This window comes from Pteropus vampyrus, unplaced genomic scaffold (assembly GCF_000151845.1).
Source record: "Pteropus vampyrus isolate Shadow unplaced genomic scaffold, Pvam_2.0 Scaffold351, whole genome shotgun sequence".
Classification (NCBI taxonomy): Eukaryota; Metazoa; Chordata; class Mammalia; order Chiroptera; family Pteropodidae; genus Pteropus; species Pteropus vampyrus.
The window spans coordinates 2,204,449-2,217,439 of NW_011889132.1; the positions used below are offsets into that span (position 1 = coordinate 2,204,449).

The 12,991-nt window shown below is 35.4% G+C and overlaps 1 pseudogene; it reads right to left on the reverse strand.

Annotated features, from left to right (window-relative positions):
• Positions 1–3,019, reverse strand: part of LOC105304730 — a 33,432-nt pseudogene extending 30,413 nt beyond the window's left edge.
• Positions 3,020–12,991: the final 9,972 nt, after the last annotated feature.

A 12,991-nucleotide genomic window follows, 5' to 3' on the forward strand; every position in this document is an offset into this window, starting at 1 on the left:
GTAAAAGCAGCAAAAGAAAAGCAGTTAGTTAACTACAAGGGATCTCCCATAAGACTGGCAGCTGATTTCTCAATGGAAACTTTTCAGGTCAGGAGAGATTGGCACGAAATAGTCAAAGTGATGAAAGCAAGGAGCTACAATCAAGATTACTCAGCAAAACTATTATTTAGAATCAAAGGACATATAAAGAGCTTCCCAGACAAGAAAAAGTTAAAGGAGTTTATCAGCACTAAACCAGTAATACAAGAAATCTTACAGGGACTTTAAGAAAAATAAGGAGAAAAAAAGATAAAAAATAGGAATAATAAAATGTCAATAACTACATATCTATTAACAATTACTTTAAATGTAAATGAATTAAGCGCTCAACCAAAATATAAGGCGGCCAAATGGATAAGAAAACAAGACCTTTAAATATACTGCCTACAAGAGACTTGCTTCAGATCGAAAGACACACACGGACTGAAAGTAAAAGGTTGAAAAAAGATATTTCATGAAAATGGAAACAAACAAACAAACAAAACCTAAGGTAGTAATACTTATGCCAGACAAAATAGACTTTAAAGCAAAGGCTATAGCAAGAGACAGGGACCCAGTTATCCCGCTTCTGGGTATTTATCTGAAGAAACCCAAAACACTACTTCAAAGGGACATGTGCATTTATATGTGCATTGCAGCATTATTTACAATAGCCAAGATATGGAGGCAACTTGGATGTCCATCAATAGATGAATGGATAAAGAAGTGGTACATATATACAATGGAATATTACTCAGCCACAAGAAAGAATGAAATCTTGCCATCTGCAACAACACAGATGGACCTAGAGGGTATTGTGCTGAGTGGAGTAAGTCAGACAGAGAAAGACAAATGCCATATGATTTCACTTACATATGGAATCTAAAGAACAAAATAAACAAAACAGAAACAAACTCATAGATATAGAGAACATTTGGTGGTTGCCAGATGGGAGGGGGTTATGGGGGTAAGTACAAATTAGTGGTTACAAAATAATCATGGGGATATAAAATATAGCACAAGGAATATAGTCAATATTGTAATAACTACATATGATGTTATATGGGTACTAGATTTATGGGGGTGATCACTTCGTAAGTTACATAATGCCTAATCACCATGTTGTACACATGAAACTAATGTAATATTGTATGACAACTGTACTTGAAAATAAAATTATTAAAAGAAAAAATAATTCATTCTTTTTATTCCATTTTCTGAGCAAGCAGAACTTTATTTAGCCTTTTAACACAACTAGATTTCTCCTCAGTATTTTTAAAAATCCTTTGGCATATACTTAATTTCTTCATATTCTTTATTAAAATACAGACTCAAATTAAACCTAATACTCCAGAGTTTTAGCTGGGGAACTAAAGCCAAGTAACTTTATGAAGGAAGAATGGTTTCTTAATGCTTTAATATTGTATTTTTGACACATTCCAGAACCATATGAATTTTATTATTATTATATTGCTTATATAGTTTAGAGGTGATTTTTTGTTATTTTTATTTTAAAATATTTTTAGTACTTACATCTATTTATTTTTCTTTTGCTATCTTATTTTGATTTATGAATATCTCTTTGTATTTAATTCATTCAGTTTTATTCATTTGTGAACAAGATTTTCCTCTAATTGTTTAAGTACATTTTATTCTAACAATGAAAATGCAAAAAAGAAATTAGATAATTATATTTCATTTCCTTTATATCGTTATTTAATATAGTCATTGAACAAAATTGTCTTTTGGGACAAAGTCTTCTCATCCACAAATCAGTTATTTCTTCACCCCAAATTATTGTCAGACTCTCAACAGGTGGTCTCTTGGTGTGGCTTGCCCCTACTGTTTTGCTTTCTTAAAAGTGGTAGAGGGGATACCAGACTTTTTTATCTATTCATTTCAGTTTTCCCACCTAGATTATTTTTTTACATATTATTTTCAGTTAGAAATTGGAAAACAAAATTTCTTCTTCATTTATTCATGAGCAAGGAGTTGCAAAGCGTTGAAGTTTCTTTATAATTCCCTCAATTGCAGAGAAAATACCATGACGTAAAAGCTCAGTGCACAATACTGATATGATATATCCTGTTCTAAAACTAATCAGTTATGGAGACACCAGAGAGGAGTGATCAAAAAGATCTCATCATAAGAGGTATATTAAAAGAAATGAGTTTGTAATTTAAAAGAGAAAATTAATAAAATGTTATCTCCCAATATTATAAGTAGGATTTAAAAAGTTACAATGTTTGTAATTGAGCAGACCTACAAATGATCACTAATCTCATGAATGAGCTTTGTTTGCATCACTAAAATGCTGAAAGCGAGTCTGTAACACCAAGTAGAAGAACTTTTAAATCGGTGTAGATGGATAGCTTGGACTAGATGACCTATACAATTCTATATATATTTATGTCAAAGGTGTGCTACTCTGTAGAACATTGGATTTGGTGGAACCATATAAAAGTGATTACTTTTTTTTCCATTTTTGACCTACGTTAATGAGGCATAGTTCCACCTAATATAGTAGGATTCACTATTAAATTCTTAATGTCCTAAATGGAGCATATTTATGGCTTTGACCTTAAGGGAATTTTATTTGCTATCAAACAGTCTCTGGACTAGTCTCTCAATCTTTCTTTGTATTGTCTACCTGTATACTTCATTCATTTTTGTCATTCTGAGGCCTACTTTAACTGGACATAAGCTGCTCTTTTCAATTCAAGTCTGCAACTATTTACTATGTTTTAATATATGAAAAAAAAAAATCTGCTTTGGCCTCTTCTGATAAGAAAAGATGCTGGCATAGAACCTGGAAGTGTTTGATGTATCTCAGATGATGAGATTCTGTTGTTCTGATTCTCAGGAAACTTTTCTCCTTCCCATGCTGCTTCCCCTTTGTTTCCTTATGACAGCTGTGCAGATCTTACCTGTGGTCACATTTGTTGTCACTTCTCTTTTGGTTCCAGAGATCATTAGCTCTTTGAGGCAGAGATAATGCCATTGTCTTATTTTTATCTCTCTCAGTACCTGTTACAGAGCGGGTATTCAATAAAAAGGTCATGCAGTGAATGCAAAGAACAACTCTGATACTCTCCGTGTTGCCACCAGGAGGAGATATTTGGGCATGACAGTGAGGTCTCTATAGTAGGTGTGTCTTAAGTTAGACATAAAATCTTAGCTGAGGATGCGTGTTAAAATAATTTAAAGAAGTGTTCCCAGGGATGTCCTGCAAAGGACAGTGGAAGGCAAGAAGAGTTCAATTTCCGGTGAAAGTCTCAGATGATAGCTTCAGCCTGTTCCTGCTGACAAACTCTGGAGAGTAAGTTATGCCTCAGATTTATCCTTATCCCAGGCTAGGGAGCTGGACTTTAATTCTGCCTCACTGTTCGGTATTGGTTAAGGTTACCCCAGGTGATGGGCACATTAACTCTCAGTTGCTTCAAATTTTTTGTACCTATGGGCAAAAGCAGTTCCAATATCTCAAGGACAGAAGAGCCATGTACTGGTACTGGTGCTTGAAAAGAAAATGGAAGTGGATGATATCAAAAAAAACGTGGTAAAAGGGGAATTGAAGGTATCTGGTTGCAGCACAAACATTAAATAGCTACGGGTCGTCTATATGCTATCGGGTAGGGCTTTGTTGCTACTGCATATGCTGATGGTAGCTCAAATAAACAATAAATACAACTTTAAGAAGTTTGTAGAAACCTAATTAAGAAGCTGAAACTAAAACTAAAGTCATGGTGAACAAATGCTACTTTCCAAAACTTGCTGGATAGAGGGTTCAAATCCCACAGTTGCCACACCCCACTTCATGCCCGTTGAATGAGTAATATAAAACACACCGGTGGAAAGCAGGCACTGACAGTGGAAAGGGCATTTGAAGTTCTCAACAACTACCATTGGCAAATTAGCACAGATAAAGCCAATTACTTTTCTTGTATTGGCACAAAAGGAAAGGTTTGCCGGTATGGCATCAAGAGCTGAGTTAGGCATGCTTAAAGCTAAGAGGACAAAATATAGGACTAAATCCTCAGCTACTAATTATTCCTTTTTAAAGACTTAGTTTCAGAGAAGTTTCATATGTAATTATAATGATCTTTGGACAAACCGTTATATGTTACATGTGAAATGGGTCTCATTGTAATAGCTGCCAGTTCCTGGAGACTAAAGCTTTAAAGGTTTATTCAAATGGAGCAGTGACCCAACTGAGAACCCTCTCATTCAATATCTTGTGGCTTTAACAGGAACTATTAAATATGTCAGGAAGACAAAGAGTCAATAGAACGTACATAAAACTTTACAGGATTTTTTTCTTGAGAAATACAGTCTTCTTCCTTTAAATAAAGGACTCTGGGAAGATTCTTGGCAGCTTCGACATATAAAAATACTCATTTTGCCAACATCGTGAACTCATGTTGACCTGAATCACAATGTCCATAATCTTTTGTCATACAGAAATTTAATCTTTATTATCTACAACTACAAACAATATAAGTCCATTACATAAATCAACTTTATTGATACATATGAGGTGTTTACTAATTAAATGAAGACAGAAAAGTTTTTACAAGAAGATCTAAACCTGAGATAAAATAAGTTACTCTAAAGTAGAAGGCGATAATCCATCTTTTTCTTTAACACAAATTATTGTATTTTGCTTTCTCATAAATTCTTTGCAATACTGGTCTTTTCCTTCTTTAATTTTTTTAGAAAATTCTTATATTCAGAGATAATTTTAAAAATGCTTTTTCTAAATATACCAACAGTTTGACCTTAATAAAACATTTTTAAGTGTCTGAGAAGTCTCATTTAAAAATTAAAACAACAAAAAAAAAAGTATTGTAGTTTTATTCTTGTATTCTATAACCAGAAATAATTATCTGAATTTCTGCAATATATTAGGTCTGTGGTAAAATTAGTTTCTGTAGTATAAACATAGACTGGGAATTACAGCTTAGAAAATATGTAGTATCCAAACAATCATATAATGGAGACCACTTATCTTACAAATAAGAAAACTGGGATCAAGAAAGATTCAGAGAACAAAGTCTTAAAATGCGGACTCTTTCTGAAAGCTACTTCAATAGCAAATTGTTCAAAGAATTGATATACCATTTCATCTAAGACTATATAGTTTTAACCCAATCACATAAGGTAAATAGACAGCTTGTTTTAAAATGAATTACAACTGACTGATATATTTTTACATGATGAAAATTTTGTACAATAAGTGATTGATCTGATTAAAATGGTGTACTGGATTTTTTTGTTTGTTTGTTTTTTGCTTCAATTTGCTTTAGTTAATGAGATTTAATTTTAGAGTGGACCTCCCAAAGAACATGAATGCAGTTCAGGATGGTGCATTCAGCATCCAGCATCCAGCGCTAATGACCTGGTTGCCTTGTCACCCCACTGAAGAAAAGAGATATAATATTTCACAATCAAAGGATGCAACATTATGCTGGACCATTCCCCATCTCTATTCCTACTTACTGTCTCTACTTTTGCCACCATTCCACCTTCTTTCTACTCTTACCTTCATGACAAGGCCCATACTGATTCACTGCTTCTGCTAACTCAAATATGGCGTGTGTGTGTGTGTGTGTGTGTGTTTAATTTCTGCCTTTGCTAAAAACAGCTGTGTCACTCCCGTTCAAACTTACCACACACTGCTGAGTACAAGGGCTCCATTAGCCCAACTCAAGGACATTAGTCAACCTATAGATATTTACCTCTAAGACAGGACCCCCGCTTTGTGCAATAAATTTTGGTCAGAGAAACTGTTGCTTCTTCTCCAGCAATACCCTGAGTCTAGACTTCAGCAAAGCCATCACTTACTGACCTCACCTCCCCAGGGCGTATTTCTAGGTGAACAAGGAGAATGCAGATTTAACTTTCTGGTTCTAGCCATCCAGTCACCTAAAACTGACAAAATCAAGTTTATTTTCATAGATAAGGAGCTTTTAAATGTATTAATAATTCATAATATATTTCCACTTGCTTCTCAATGTCTGAGATCCTTTTATAGGACACAGCTTTTCACTTTACAATTGAAAGAATTGAAGTACCAATTTTTGGCTAAGATAATGCAGGGAGGTCAGTTAGCCAATTGTTCAACTACTTTAAATACTTGAGAGGAATTGGACACTAGGGATTGGATGGACAGGAAAATGGACCAGGGGTAGCCTGTGATGTGCAGGAAAAATGATGACAAGGAAGACCAGATCAGTGAATACAATTTCCAGTATTTAAGAAATTTTTTCATTATTTTTTATCTCTAACTTTATGTAAAAGAGAGAAATGATTTGCAGAGTGTTTTTATTTTTTCTCATACACATTCTTACTCATGCTTGCTTTAACACTACTATTAAGACCCTGCATGATTCTGGACAGTAGTATCAATGTTTTATGTCAGGGATACCCAACCTCCGGACTGCAGATCGGTACCGGTCTGTGGCCTGTTAGGAACCAGGCCGCACAGCAGGAGGTGAGTAGCAGGTGAGCCAGTGAAGCTTCATTTGTATTTGCAGCCACTCCCCAGCTCCCCATCACTGCATCAGCTCCACTTCAGATCATCAGGCATTAGATTCTCATAGGAGCAGTGGTCCCTGGAACCAAAAAGGTTGGGGACTGCTGTTTCATGTAATTTATTTTTCCCAACTCAACCACATACACTGCAGAACAGTTTCATTATCTTGGGATTTGCAGGGCAAGAACAAATTTTTACAATCTAGCCATAGAGATGTCCACTCTTAGGGTCTGTGCCACTGTTTAGTCAATAGGGATCTCAACTAACTCTTCTTCCTATAGGTCGTAATGAACCTCTACAGTGATGACTTCTTGCAATAGGATCGAGGAATAAGGAAGTAAACAGTGCTTTATACCCCAGAGTATGGTGCCAGGGATTGGGAAGGACAGGTTTTTATTACCTGGGAAAGTTTTTTTGAGTCTCAGTGATCTAGTGCAAGATATAGGATATGTTTACACATTTTTATTTCCTTACCACTAAATGTGCTTGGGTGGCCTCTAGAGATGATTAAGGAATATACCACAGTATGTTGTTCTAGTTAGGTCCATTTATTGAATAAAGCAAAAAACCTACCAGTTTTAGTAGGGCCCTGAGCAAACAAAGACTTTCTAGCTGGTCCAAGGTACAAGACAAGTGGCTTTGTCAACTGGCCCTTATAAAACAGCACATGCTGTGGTACTTGAATTGTAGGAATTAGATGGGGATGTGCTATCAAGCCTGTTGTAAACCATGAAAGAAGAATCGTGGAGGAAGATGCATGACTTTTAGAGCAAAGTTTTGCCTTTTTTTCCCAAGTAACTATTTTCTTCTTAAGAATAACCTCTGAATCAGCTCAGACAGGCTGAGTTCTCTGCCTCAAGAACCACAGAAATACCTGACCCCAACCACTATCATAAACTGGATACAATCTGTTATACCTAGCCATAAAATCTGGTATCCTCAGAAGCTTTTAAATATCAAGTGAAAAGAAATATGTACAGCACTGAGCCTGAGCAAGTTCTAAAGACAAGTAATTTGCATAAGCAGATAACTCATACTTCCAGAGTGCCTTATTCCTGCCAAATTTCTTCTCCTTCTTCACGCCACATCTGTGACCTGATGGCAATTCCCTATGGCATACTAAGTAGGAAAAAAAAAAAAAGCTCAAATTGGAATTACAGAGATCTCTGCCTCATAGCAAAAACACAACTATTCTAGCATTACAGCCCCAGGAGGAGCCTTTAAGATAAATGAGAAATGGAATTCTTCCACTAAGAGAGATTCAAGTAACATTCAAACAGTATTGATCCCTGGTTCCTAGAAATGTTCTCTCCCCTTAATTTCTCTGATATTGTTCTCTCTATGTCTTCCTCTCAAATTTCTGACCAATCCTCTTCTGTATAAAATTAATATTTGCATTCATCAAATTTAGTTATATACTCATTTTTTTTCTTTCTAGCCTACATTCAAATTAGGCAATTTTACATGGCTTCAGTTGTCATAGATATGGCAGTGACTCCTTTATTTACATCTCTAGCTTAACACTCTGAGCTCCAGATTTATATACTTCGTTTTACATATTATGGCAAACTACACATAACAGAAAACTTAAAGTTTTAACTAAAGTATATAGTTCAGTAACATAAGTGTGTTCACACTGTCGTGCAGCTATCACTAGCATCCATCTCCAGACCTTTTTTATCGTCCCAAATTGAAACTCCATACTCATTAAGCAATAACTCCTATTACCCTCTCTCCAGCCCCCAGCAACCATCATTCTGCTTTCTGTTTCTATGCATTTGCCTATGCTAGGTACTTCATATAAGTGGAGTTATATAATATTTGTCCTTTTGTGCCTGTCTTACTTCACTTAGCATAATATTTTCAAAGTTCATCCATGTTGTAGCATGTATCAGAATTTCATTCATTTTTAAGGTTGAATTCTATTGCACATATATACCACATTTTGTTTATCTGTTCATCCATCAATGGACAGTTGTGTTGTTTCCACCTTTTAGCTATTATAAAAAATGCTACTGTGAACATTGGTGTGTAAATATCTGTTCAAGGTCTCTGCTTTCGATTCTTTTGTGTATATGCACAGAAGTAGAATTACTGGATCATAAGGTAATTCTTTGTTTAATTTTCTGAGAAATCTCCACACCATACACTTTTTATATACTTCCCTTTACATTTGAATGTGACATAGACTCTTCAGAAGCAAATATTTTGTCTTTTCCTCAAAATATGGCCTTTCACTAATGTTCTGTTGAAGAATGGCAGACAACTAGAAAATAAGAAGCTTCCCTTGCTTGAACCCTCCTCCTCAACTTTCATAGTGTCTTGTCAGTTTTAACTCTTAAATATTTATTTTTTCTTCTTTATTTTATTTTATTTTTTATTATGGTGACATTAGTTAATGAAAGCCAGTAAGTTTCAAGTGTACAATTCAATAGTAAGGCATATATATGTGTGTGTGTGTGTGTGTGTGTGTGTGTGTGTGTGTGTGTGTGGAATATATATATACACACATACACACACATATGTATATGTATATTGCATTGTGAACTCTTAAATATTTCTTAAATCTGCTTATTTATTTCTATCTTTATCACCATTGCTCTAGAAAAAATTCTCATTATCATTTTGATTATTGCAATTGCCTTCTAACTGGTTTACCCACATCCATTCTTACTTTATCTCCTTACACACACTGCTCTGCTCTGCAATATGGCCAGAAGGTTCATATATAATCATGTCACCTACCTGATAAAAAAATATTCAGTGGTGTAACATCGTTAAGATAAAGAGCACAATTCTTAATATGGCTGGCAAAGCTCTGTATGATCTGGCCTCCACTTTCTAAGCTTCATCTCTCACAAAGCCTGCCTCTTTTCCTGATCTCCCATCATACTGAACATCCTTGGGTTTTTAATGAGTCTTCTACCTGAAATAGACATGGCGAATGATACTCACTCGAACTAGGAACCTATCCTCTATTCCTCATCATCACCACATGGAAGTTATCCTTCACCTCTAAGATCAGGTTAAACTCTCTCTCATAGGCTCTCATTAATGCATTTCTATTTTTTCTAACATCATGGAAACATTTACAATTTTTGTTTGTTTGTTTGTTTGTTTTATTAAAATCTGCCTTACCAGTTAGAAAATAAGTTTTAGGAGGTCAGCACCATGTCTACTTTTTTGAACCCCTGTATATCTAACAGCACAGTTCCTAGCACAGAGTAGACCCTCATTGCTTGTGGAATGAAAGAATGAATTGATTTATGTCTCTATAGTCATACCAGAATTCAAGCTCCTTTCTCAGATAAAGGTTTGGCATTGCCTTATTCAAGTTGGCATCTCCAACATCTACCATATATAGGGATCAATCATGTTTGCTGAACTGAACACCATAATTCCAAGTTCAACAGAGCTTTGAAATTTAGCCAGAAGCATGCCCTTGTCCACAGTTAGTTATGTTTGTCTGGGGAGAGTTGAGAAAGAGGGAGTATAGGCAAACGTCCCAGGATGAATGCAAACTACTTCCGTCTTAATTTGTTGAAATAGAGCAAAACGCATTCACAAAATCAATAGATAAATACTGAATGCCAATAACTACACTGATTTCTTCTAGTTAAGAAAAAACGTCTGCAACAGCAGCTAGTCATTGCCTCATTAAGGTCATAGTAATCTACTGTCCTTGTCCAAGTCCCATAAACATTCTACGCTGACCAAACTGAAGAACCAATAGTAATGGACTGACAATGACCACTCCTGCTTCTTTTGATTCATTCATGGTGGTTCTAATCTGTGCTACCCTCAGGGGGTGTTTAATTCATTATTTTGGCAGGAAACAGGCGGTTCAAAGGATTCTACTTGAAACTTCCTAAGATAGCAAAGTGCCCATGTTAAGATTCTGCTATTTTATAAATAGGTATTCACTTATGCATACATACATCCATATACAAATGCTGATATATACTTCTATCTATATCAGACCACATAGACTTAAATTGAAAATTGCTTTGAAATACAAGCACTGAAAATTCCTACTCTAGACTACAGTGACATTTGCATCTTCAAAAATTAGTGTTAATCACTACCTTTTACAATTGTACCCAAGGTATTTGGATTTCACTTTCAGCACCTAGTGACTCGGGTTAATCAGTAAAAATCACTCTAGGGAAGCCTAGAAAGAGATACAAATTACTTACTTTTGGTGTTACGAAAGAGACTTAAGTGGTATAGCACACTGCTCTAGGCTTGGGAACTGACTCAGGATTGGAAACGGGGTGATAAACTGTGGCTCTCATGTTGCTTTAAGGCAGGACTAAAGTTTTGTTTTATTTTTCTCTGCATTTGGTTATGCAGATTAAATCAAACTTAAGGTATCTTATGATTAATTAGGCATATCCAGAGATCTTTGCAAGTCAGGGCATCCTTTGGCAGCTGATTACCTTTCTTTCTCCGCTGCCTATTAGCTATGGTCCTCTTACCACTGGAAGTTAAAAAGGGCAGGCCCCTTGATTTGTCAGCTCTGAAGAAGCATAAAGTCCTATGGTTACTCCAAGTCAAAAACAAAGCCTCAATTCTGTAATTTGAAGCATCCAATCCAAAATAGGGTTCAATCCTTCCATCTCAACTGTAGATCTTCCTTCCCCTTTCTATAGCCTAACATTTCTACTCCTCTCTCAGATTCCTTAAACTTTGCCACTGTCAAAGCATCGGAAGAGATGAACAGTAAAGGAAATAGGAAAGTTCTTTCCTGACCGGCATTACTGTATGATGGCTGGATTCTCTCAGAATTTAAACATGAGAAAGTCAGTGTCTGCACTTTCATAGGCTCTTCATAGGTGATACTGATGGGCTCTCTATCTCTCCTTTAGCAGGGATGATGCATTCTATTTCTCCAGCCTCTACACCTTACCTTAGTATTCCACTCTTTCTAATTTTGTCTAAGCAGAGGAAGCCCATATAACTAATATGGTTGACTAACGTGATTTATATTCTTCCTGGAAATTGGCAGAGAGGGCAAAATAAATAAATACCGTTTATTGAAAATAATAAATGCTTAGAAATGCGATATTACATAAACACACACAGATATACACACAAATACATATATTTTTCTTTAGTCTCTTACATAATGATACATTTGTATTCCAGTTTTACAGAATTAAATTGTTAAACCAGGGCACAAATAACTTGCCAAATGTCACTCAGCATAATAAGTGGGAAAGCATGTCTGACTAAAAGTCTATGCTTTAACTACTATGCTATCTTAATTCACTAAACAAATAACTTACTTGATTCTAACAATCATTCATATCTGGAAAAGTGTGGAAATTTGAGTTAAGATGGGTGAATCAGGGTGTGGGCTCCAGGTACACATTGCCTGGTTTGATATTTAAAGTCTTCTACTTTATAATTGTGCAATTTGGGGCAGACTTTTAGACACCGTGCCTCACTTATCTTATCTCGAAAACGAGGAATACATATAGAGTAATATATCTCTTGAAGAGTTGTTATGAAAACTAAGTGAGGTAATTACAAGCAAAGCATTTTTTAAATGTTTGGCATATGGTAATGATGTAATACATATAAACTGACTCAAAAAAATATTTGCTATATAAAAAGGACTCAGTAAAAGTTGTTGCTGTTGTTGTTGTTGTCGTTGTTATCATTATTATGATTGCTATTACTCCTACCCCCAAGTCCTATTAAAGCTCAGATTGATCTTTGGATTCTTTAGAACTTTCAAGAAAATAAATTATAGTCACATAAATATAGCTTATAGATATGCGAATACTTCTTAGCTGCCTGGCTTTAGGAGTGGCATGTGTATGTATGTGAGTGTCTATTGGGAGGAAGGGTGAAGTTACCAAAACTTCTCAGGGGCTTGTGGGGACTTATATAGGCCTCAGTTGTATATTTAAGTCAAGATGTCCTGAGGATAAATTTCATCTCTCTTCAATCTAAAATAGTATAGAAGCAGTTGCTAGCTTCGTAACTAATTCAAATAATATGCAGAGACCTTTTTCTTATCACTCCAACTGGAAATCCAAATTTGACACGTGAAAAGGCAATGTGAAAGATTTTGAGGAAATATCCATGAATTAAACTTTATCTGAAATTGAGGGATTATATTTATCAAATATAAAGAGTTTACCCTGTAGTTGTCTTGGCCTCAAGTCTTCGGACTGCATTAGTCAGAAATAACTTTTTTTGCCAACTGAGTTTATTCCTACTATAGGTGAAGGCCTTTTTCTCAAAGTGATTAACTGGCAATAGTACTCAATCCATTTATCCCTCTTAGGCTCCCCTATTGTAATGCATTGCAATACTCTTCCCCTCTCTGTGAAACTACAAATAGGCAGTAGCTGTGAAAACTTGAATTTGGAGTTTCTAAAAAATGAAAGTCTGAGACCTAATGAAATTGCTCCAACATAATGTTGGGAG